The sequence below is a fragment of the Humulus lupulus genome, chromosome 7 (genome assembly GCF_963169125.1).
Source record: "Humulus lupulus chromosome 7, drHumLupu1.1, whole genome shotgun sequence".
NCBI lineage: Eukaryota > Viridiplantae > Streptophyta > Magnoliopsida > Rosales > Cannabaceae > Humulus > Humulus lupulus.
This window is the reverse complement of record NC_084799.1, coordinates 47869295-47879592: the sequence shown is the minus strand read 5'-3', so window position 1 is coordinate 47879592 and position 10298 is coordinate 47869295.

The window sequence follows — 10298 nt, the reverse complement described above, 5'->3', positions numbered from 1 at the left end:
AAAGTGAGAGGGCCTGCCTCCTTGACGAGTTCAAAGAGCAGAATGAAAAGGCGGTCGACCAGGCCATGTACAAAATTTGGGTTGACAATGCCGACCTCAACACTAGCTTCCTGGGTCCTCTTGAGGCGAAGTATGTAGAGCGGTGGAATGCCCGTCTTGAGGCAAGTGAAGCTGCTCGAGAGGCTGCTTAGAAGGATAGTCATGCTATTCGTCCTGGGGGGTCTAGTGCCGTTGATGCTGAGAAGGCCAAGGGAACTGCTCCTTCCTGAACCTCACCTCGGGGCTGCGTCCCTTTATCTTTGTAATTACTTTAATTTATGCTCGTAGGGCTGATACAATTTTTCTTTATTTTAATACATATGCTTTACATTTCTTGGTTCGAAATATTTTGCACATTTTATATTAAAGAATCGTATATGTTTATTTATTTGTACAAACATAGTTTGGATTTAGGCTCGAGACTCAATGCATTCCTGCATCGTTTGCTCGAATTATCCGCTTCCGATCTCGTTATTTATCAAGGTCGGATATTACTTTAACCATGAACCCGAAAGTACTTGTATGGTGTGTAATGCAAACGGTTTAGTTATACCTTATTGCTTAGTTACTTTTTCTCGTCCTCGGTTATTTCTCCAAGGTTATGAGTTCGAAACTATTTTCCCATAAGATATTCCAGCCTCAATCTCGACTTATCTTGAAGTAGGTTTAGGTTCCAACTTATCGTCGGTTAGTTTTAGCTGGTTTGTTCCAAACCTTTTAAGGTTGTGATTGGTTTGTAATCCATTCACTTATATGTTTTTAATAATTTGGTTATATCCAAATTATCCTAGCTCGCGCATTTGGTTACATCCAAACACTTGTACGCATTTCGTGTATGTTATTTTATTTTTCAAGCTAATGGTATATATACCAATGATGCCCCCTTAATATCATATGAGTGTGACCATAGGTTATTAAATTAAGAGAGATTGCAAAAATAAAGAGAAAGATAACATATGGAATGAAATGGATCTTTATTTGATGGAATTCAAAAGTAAACAAAATAGTACTAATAAATAATCATGGTTACAAGCGATATCCTTCCTATACTATTGGTAGTAAGGTCTTAGGTGTTCGCCATTCCATGCTCGCGGTACCAAGCTCCCATCCAATCTTGCTAGTTTGTAAACATTGGGCCGGATGACTGACTCTATCTGGTATGGTCTTTCCCAATTTGGCCCGAACACACCAGCTGCTGGATCTCGTGTTGCCAAAAATACACGTCTTAACACCAGGTCTCCCACACTGAACTTTTGATCTCGAACCCTCTTGTTGAAGTATCTGGTAGCTCGTTGCTGGTAGGCAGCGTTCCTCAACTGAGCTTCGTTTCTTTTTTCTTCAATCAAGTCTAAGGTTTCTTCGAGCTGGGTATGGTTCGAGCTTTGGTCATAAATGTGAGTTCGTATTATAGGGATTTCGACCTCGATAGGCAGCATAGCTTCGCAACCGTATGCTAGCGAGAACGGGGTATGTCCCGTTGATGTCCGAGTTGTAGTCCTATATCCCCATAGGACTTGGGGCAACTCTTCGGGCCATCGTCCATTTGCTTCCTCCAACTTTTTCTTTAGTGAACTCTTGAGAGTTTTGTTTACAGCTTCGACCTGGCCATTCGCCTGAGGATGAGCCACTGACGAAAAACTCTTTATTATTCCATTCTTCTCACAAAAGTTGGTAAACAAGTCGCTATCAAACTGGGTTCCGTTGTCGGATACAATTTTCCTCGGCATCCCATATCGGTATACGATGTTTTTTACCACGAAGTCAAGGACCTTTTTGGAAGTTATTGTTGCCAACGGTTCAGCCTCCGTCTACTTTGTGAAGTAATCCACAGCGACTACAACATATTTCACACCGCCCTTGCCAATTGGGAGAGAGCCTATGAGGTCGATTCCCCACACCGCGAATGGCCATGGGGAAGTCAACATGGTCAACTCGGATGGTGGAGCTCGAGGAATCGTGGCGAATCTCTGGCATTTGTCGCATTTCTTTACGTACTCGAATGAATCTGATTTAATGGTAGGCCAGAAATATCCTTGGCGTATTATTTTCTTGGACAAGCTATGCCCCCCGGTATGGTCTCCACAAAACCCTTCATGAATTTCTTCGATGATTTTCTTCGCTTCGGGTGGAGTTACACACCGTAGTAATGGCATGGAATACCCCCTTCTATATAGCTTTCCGTCCAAAATGGAGTAACGGGGAAGCTGATACATTAACTTTTGAGCCTGGTTTCGTTCTTTTGGAAGGACGCCGGTCTCGAGATATTCAACTATCGGGGTCATCCAGGTAGGCTCGGACTCAATCATACACACGTCTTCTTCCTTCGGCTCGTTAATGCTAGGTGTCGAGAGGTGTTCTATGGGCACAACGTTTAGTTCATCATTCTCGGTGGAAGTAGCGAGCCGAGCTAAGGCATCTGCATTTGCGTTCTTCTCTCGGGGAACCTGTTCGATTGCGTAAAACTCGAAATGTTCCAATGCGGATTTTACCTTCTCTAAATAAGCTGCCATTTTCGTGCCACGAGCCTGGTATTCTCCCAAGATTTGATTAACCACAAGCTGGGAGTCGCTGTAGCAATGTATTGCTTTAGCTTTGAGCTCTTTGGCTATGCGAAGTCCCGCCAATAAAGCTTCGTATTCGGCCTCGTTATTCGATGCTTTGAAGCTGAATGTTAAGGCAGAATGAAATCTGCTCCTTGCAGGGGTAATCAAAATGACCCTTGCCCCCGATCCATTTTCATTAGATGAGCCGTTGACGTAAAGTTTCCACAGCTCGTGGGCCGGGGTTATAACCTCATCGTTGGCCATGCCAGTACATTCCACTATAAAGTCTGCCAATGCCTGTGCCCTAATGGTCTTCCTTGGGTGGTATGTGATCTCAAAATGTCCTAGCTCTACCGCTCATTGAAGAAGTCGACCTAAAGCCTTCGGTTTAGACAGGATTTGCCTAAGTGGTTGATCGGTTAGCACATGGATGGGGTGTGCCTGAAAGTAGGGTCGAAGTTTACGAGATGAATGAATTAAGCTGAGAGCCAGCTTCTCCATCAAGGGGTATCTCGACTCTGCCCCCAGTAACCTTTTGCTGATGTAATAGACGGGTCTCTGTACCTTCTCTTCTTCTCGCACGAGCACTGCACTTATTGCGTGTTCGGTGGTGGAAAGGTATAGGTAGAGTACTTCTCCCGTAACAGGTTTTGATAAGACAGGGGGTTCTGCGATGTGCTTTTTAAGCTCCTGGAAAGCCAGCTCGCACTCCTTCGTCCATTCAAATTTCTTACCTCCCCTCAAAAGGTTGAAAGACGGAAGACAACGGTCCGTAGATTTTGATATGAACCTACTTAGGGCCGCCATCCTGCCGGTCAAACTTTGAACATCCTTGTGTCTTCGAGGTGAGGGCATATCAATCAGGGCCTAGATCTTGTTAGGGTTGGCTTCTATTCCACGAGCGTTCACGATAAAGCCTAGGAATTTTCCTGAAGATACGCCGAAGGTGCACATATGAGGGTTCAGTTTCATGTTATACTTCCGGAGCACGCCAAAGCACTCTTCGAGGTCACTAACATGGTTATTGTTAAGTTGAGACTTGACAAGCATGTCGTCAACATAAACCTCCATGTTGTTCCCTATTTGTTCTGAAGACATCATATTCACGAGCCGCTGGTATGTGGCCCCAGCATTTTTGAGCCCGAATGGCATGACATTATAGCAATATAGCCCCTTATCCGTGATGAAGCTCGTATGTTCCTGGTCGGGGGCATGCATGGGAATCTGGTTATATCCAGAATAGGCATCCATGAACGACATCAGTCCATGCCCCGCCATGGTATCCACGAGCTGGTCAATCCTCGGTAATGGAAAACAGTCCTTCGGGCAAGCTTTGTTGAGGTCTGAATAGTCAATACAGGTTCGCCATATCCCATTAGGCTTTGGGACCAACACCGGATTGGCTACCCAGTCAGGGTAAAAATCATCCCTAATGAATCGGTTTGCTTTTAACTTGTCGACCTCCTCCTTTAGTGCCTTCTTTCTGTCGTCATCCAGCTGTCTTCGCTTTTGTTGCTTCGGAGGGAAGCTTTTGTCTATATTTAGTGCGTGGCTTGCTATATTCGGACTTATCCCTACCATGTCCGAATGTGACCATGTGAAGACGTTCTGGTTTTTCTTTAAAAAGCAAATTAGTTGCTATTTTGTCTCTTCCTGGAGGTGTTTTCCAACCTTTACCTTTTTCGAAGGATCTGACTCCTCGAGCTGAATCTCTTCGAGCTCTTCTAAGGGTTCGAGGTCAACTTTCTCCTCAACCCTTGGATCGATCCCTTCATCAATCTCTAAGACCGTCCCGTCTTTACTTTGAATAATGACGAGTGTTTGTGCGCTTGTTTGTTTCTTTCCTCTTAAGGAAATGTTGTAGCATTCCTTTCTAGCTAACTGATCTCCCTTCAACGTCCCGATGCCACTAGGGGTCGGGAACTTAATGGTCAGATGCCTTACGGACGAGATTGCCCCCAGCCCAACCAGGGCGGGTCTCCCGAGCAGCAGGTTGTAGGCCGAAGGCAGGTCTACTACCACGAACTCCATCATCTTGGTCGCCGAGACTGGGTAGTCTCCCAAGGTCACAGGGAGTTCGATGGATCCCATGTAGGCGGTCCCTTCTCCTGAAAAGCCGTACAATGTAGTCGCACATGCTTTCAGGTCGCGAAGGGAGAGTCCCATCTTTTCAAGGGTTGCTTTATAGAGAATGTTAACTGAGCTCCCATTATCTATGAGAACTCGGTGGACTCTTTTATTTGCCAGCTGAAGAGTGATGACTAGCGGATCATGGTGAGGAAACTGAACGTGGGACGCGTCTTCCTCAGTGAAGGTTATGGGTTGGGATTCAATCCTTTGACTTTTTGGAGCTCTAGGTTCGGGTTCATAGGGAGACCCGTCCCCAGTCTTCAGCTCCTTAACATATCTCTTTTGGGCATTTCTGCCCATGCCCGCGGGATGAGGTCCTCCCGAGATGGTTATCACGTCTTCTCCATCTATCGGCGGGGGCCTATCCTCTTCCCTAGCTCGGGAATTATTGTTTTGTGTGGGCTGCGATGCGCCTGTTCTCTGGTTCGCGGTCACTTGATTAGTACTCTGGTTCTTGACATATTGTCTAAAGTAACCCCTCGAGATCAATCCTTCGATCTCGTCTTTCAGTTGTTGACATTCATCGGTAGTATTCCCGGTGTCTCTGTGAAATCGGCAATATTTGCTGGAGTCCCTCTTGGACTTCTGATTTCTCATTGGGTCCGGACACCTGAAGGGGACTTGGTTTTCATTAGCCAGGTATATGTTTTCCCGAGACTCGTTGAGCTCAGTGTACACTCTGTACACGGAGAAATATCTTTCCCCCTTCTTTTTCTTTCCTCCTTCGGCCTCGGGGTTACTCCCTTCGTTCTTTTTTCTCTTGGAAGGGTTTTCCGTGGCAGGCTTTGAAGTTGGTGGGTCCGCTGAGGTTGAGGCAGAGTTTACGTTTATCGTTGTAGTTGTGGGCTGGGAAGTCACATTAAGTGTCGACCTCGCTTCCTCTACATTAATAAACCTCTGTACCCATTTGTTAAACTCGGTTAGGGACCTCACAGGTTTCCTCTGCATGTCGTCCCAGAGAGCACTCCCTGGCATAACTCCAGCTTGGACAGCCATTAGGTGACCGCTGTCATCTACATTCCTAGCTCGGGCAACTTCCAAGTTGAACCTTGTAAGGTAACTTTTCAATGTTTCTCCTGGTTGCTGCCGAACGTTAGTCAGGGTTGACGCCTCAGGTCTAACCCCCATCATGGCTCTGAACTGCTTCTTGAAGTCTTTAGACAGTTGCTCCCAAGAAGTTATTGAGTGTCTTTTATATTTTTCGAACCAGCTTTTGGATGGTCCTGTCAATGATGCTGGAAATAACATGCATCTGAGCTCGTAACCCACGTTGCTTGCTCTCATTATGGTGTTGAACGTACTCAAATGGCTGTATGGGTCGGACTTTCCCTCAAACGTTGGGACGTGAGGGATCCGAAATCCTTGGGGAAATGGAGTGTTAGAAATATGGGGAGCAAACGGTTCAAGCTCCTCATCAGAATCTTCATATCGATCCTGACCTTGCTCGTTTTTCAAAAGCCTAAAGGCCTTTTCCAACTGATCAATTCTTTCCTGGACTGGGTCCGCGAGGGGTATTGTCTGGAATCAGTTGTCGTCGATCACAATTCTAGGCTCGCGCCTCCGTAGGGGGTCTTTACGCCTATTTAAGTGTTCCCTTAGGTCCGAGTTTATCGGGTTAACATTACCCCGACCTTGATTCAAGTGTTCCCGTAGGTCGGAGCGATTCCTGCGGCTCCCAGTATTCTTTCGACCTTGATCATGCATGCTGACCGACCTGGTGTCTCTAGAGTCATCACTAGTAAAACTTGTTGCATGATTATTTCGAGATCGGTCTTTTTCGTGCCGCCTCATTTCTGCCGTGCGAGACCGAGATGTTTGACTTCTTTCAGATAGGGTGCCTCTTCGCTCCTGGAAAGCTTCCCTGTTTCCTTGTCTTTTCCCCGCACGCCTTTCGTCCTGATCTCGAACTGGTTGGGCATTCCTGCGAGGAGGTGAAGGATATCTTGTAGGCGATGGAGGGAACTGTATGGGTGACGGTGGTAGCCACCCATTTCGCGGCCTAGATGGTCCGGAGTTCGCCCGAGATGGGTTGGTTGCATTTGGTACGCTCCCAGGGACTTGAGTCCGAGCCTCTGCAGGGGCTCGGTTGTTCTCAGTTCCCACAGGTACTTCCGCAGGTGGATTAACCGGGGCCCTAGCCTGGGTACTTCTCTAGGGCCTAGAGGGGGCCGATTGATCTGCTGGTGCAGGAGGTTGCTCCGGCCTTCTTGTGGAAGGATTCTTCCGTGGACGCCCACGGGGTCTACAGGGAGGAACATGCATGTCCCTCGGTGGAGGGGCTTGGTTTTCGCGCGGAGGCGGGGGCTGAGCCGCCTGCGCCTCGGCGGCTATCCTTGCCAACTCCTCATTCCGCTTGTTGGCTTCAGCCAACTGCTGTTTCAACTGCCGGTTCTCAAGTTCCACAATGGGAACATATCGCTCAGGATTGTAATACATATCCTCATCTCTTGGTGGTGCTAGTGGTCCCCGAGAATCGGAGGATCCGCTTCTCTCTTCAACATCTGGGTTTTCCATCGGCTATTTCCCAGGACGTCTCGGATAATTTTCTTCAGAAACGTTCTGATTATTAGCGGTCATAACTTGTTCAGGGACTGAATGCTTAAGGCTCTCAATGAAAGCACCAAACTGTTGACGCTATTTTTCGTCAACAGTGAAATAAGAGCACGAAAACAATAACTGGTTATGGCCAAAAGAAATATGATAACACAAATGAGATTTTTTACGTGGTTCAGCAGTTAACTCTGCCTAGTCCACGAGTCTTTGTTATTAACTTAAGATGATCTCTGAAAATTCTTCAAGAATGAATTCTCTAGAGTTTTCTCTCAAGATTATCAACATTCCATCCTTTACAATGGTACATAACCTCTCTATTTATAGAGGAGGTTTCAGAATAATATCCCACAAATTTCGAGAAGTTATTCTTTATATGCAAATAAACTTAATGGCATTAAAAGCCTGTAATCCTATATACAAAGAAACGTCCCCTGAAGATCAGGGGGCGTATAACTGCATAATAAATATCCCTTTATTATAGGGGATTTACAACAATCAATGCAGACCGCGTCTCTCTAAAATGACTCACTGGAATATCCCAAGTTATCGATCTACATTGTCAGTGCTGCTCCCACCTGGGTCTTCTCATTAACTTTCGAGCTGTGACATCTTCCGGAGATCACGCTACTTCAAGCTCATACTTATGTCAGGTTCGGAGCCCCTGATCCGAGGCCATCCGAGATCAGACGTGTTCTGGTGTCTGTCTTTCGAGCTTGTAATGGCTTCGAGGCTACCATCTTCGAAATTGTGTCTGCTTCGCAGGCTCGGTGCCTAGGTTGCGGACATGTGTTCCAGACATTACGAGTCCATTCCTTACGAATCCAGCTTTCGAGATCACAAATCTTATGGCTCTAAATCTGGGTGTAACAAAGTACAATTTTTGTAACTTAAAAGTTACATAAACATATAATTGTGGGAGAGTCTAGAATAAGGTACGTCTTTTTGTTTTACTAGTAAGACACGATTATGTTTTAAGCATATAAATTAATTATATCCAAAAAAAATTACGACGGTTCATTGTTGTCATAGTAGGCTTCCTGCAAATTTTCAAGAAATTCCTGATAATTTATAGTGCCGAAATCAGGATTCAAAAAATATATTTTGGAAGCTGGGAACCCAAACCTAGGGGATTGGGAATGGTTCTACTACCCAGGCTAGTAGAATGCAAGGTCCCAGAGGCTAGGACTTGGTCCGGAAGCCTTTATTAGTTTGTTTTCTGATAGTTATTCATTGTTATGGTTGTGACTAGGGTGAACCGTTAGGCTCGGGAGGAAAGGATCGTACTCGGGGGTCGTCATACACTATTTACTCAAGACCTAAGGTAAGAAAACTGCATCGGTCTGTGTTTGGGGCTTGGCCCGATTATAGAACATGGTTATAACCATGCTGAGTGTAAGTGTTATTTTTGTCATGCATTGTTTTTCATGTTTAGACATTGTTTTCATGTTATAACACTGAAAGCCCAGTAGCACGTGATTTCTATTTTCAGCACATGACTTGCTTAGCTGGTTTTCTATTTTTAGCCCTAGTATATATATTTATTTTTTCCATGTTTCCCTTACCTTTTTTAGTAGCTAAAAAGTGTCTTCTCCAAGAAACACTCTCTGAAAAAAGGTTTGAAGCTCTTGATGCTTCATTGTTCATTGTCCATGGTGTTTTGGTGATTCCTCACCATTTATCTCAAGTTTTCTGGTGTAAACCTTGAAGGGATTTCAAGATAAGTCTCAAGGGGAGCTTAAGCAGTAGCTAGAGGGAGTCCAGCCACGTTCAAAACCAGTGGGAGGCTAGTTGCTTGAAGACTTTCACAAAATAGGGAGTTGTTTTTTTATTGTAAACCAAATTAGAAGGGAGTTTTAATTTGTATTTTGTTGTTTGTATTTGTAATAACTCTGATTATTTTAGTGAATTTGCTTCAACTCTGGACTAGGTCCCATGGAGTAGGTTGTGAGAAATCATGGCTGAACCATGTAAAAATGATTGTGTCATTTTCATTATTCTTGCACTTGATTACTTTTCAAATCTGGATTTAATTTGATAAATTGATTGAAAAATTGACTGAGTAGTAGCAGTAGTTAACTAACTTTCACTGAGAATGTTTTATTAAACATGTTAATTGCGCTATGCTTACTTATGTTAAGTAATAAATGTTTATTTGTATATATATCATTGAAAGGCTCGATTTATAAGTCGAGCGTTATCTGTTATATCTGATGGAAAGGCTCAGCTTATAAGTCGAGAGTTTATCGATTATCTTCGACTGAAGAGCTCGGCTCATAAGTCGAGGACCTATATAAGGTTTCTGCCTAAAAGCTCGGCTTATAAGTCGAGTATCTATCTATGATATCTATTAAAAGGCTCAGCTTATTAGTCGAGGATATAACTGGTTAAAAGACTCGGCTTATAAGTCGAGGGTTTATAAGGCTCGGCTTATAAGTTGAGGGTTTAAAGGCTTGGGTTATGATTTGAGGGCGGCAATAGCGTGTTGAACACTGGTCGATGTGGTTAAGCTAATTAGGAAGCATGATATACGCTTGAACGATCTTATAGCCACCTGAAACAATAAGCGCCAGGTATGCTTGGCCAGCTCTAAGGCTGGTTATACTGGGAATTTGGCAATGGGCCCTGGTGTGGCTCTATAGTCATTTATTTGGATTGAACGCATGCACAAGTATGGTTATTACTGCTAGGCATGCTAACTATGATTTTGTGATCTAGTGATTTACTACTTATGAGCATGACTATGCTTTCTTGCTAAGCCTCAGCTCACGGGTGCTAAATGGTGCAGGTAAAGGAAAACAAAAGTTGAACCAGCTATGAGTTAGAGAGATTCAGGGGCAGAGTGTACATATGCGGCTTGCTCGACTACCACGCCAGAGGTTATCAACTGGAACTAGGGTTGGACCTTGATTTTCCCGCTTAGGTCAACTTTTGTATTCATTTTGAGTTTGTATCAGTTTTAAACTCTGTTGGGATCCCATGTATTGAAATCAAACTCTTTTAATTAAATGGTTGACTTTTGACCAAAATTTTCAG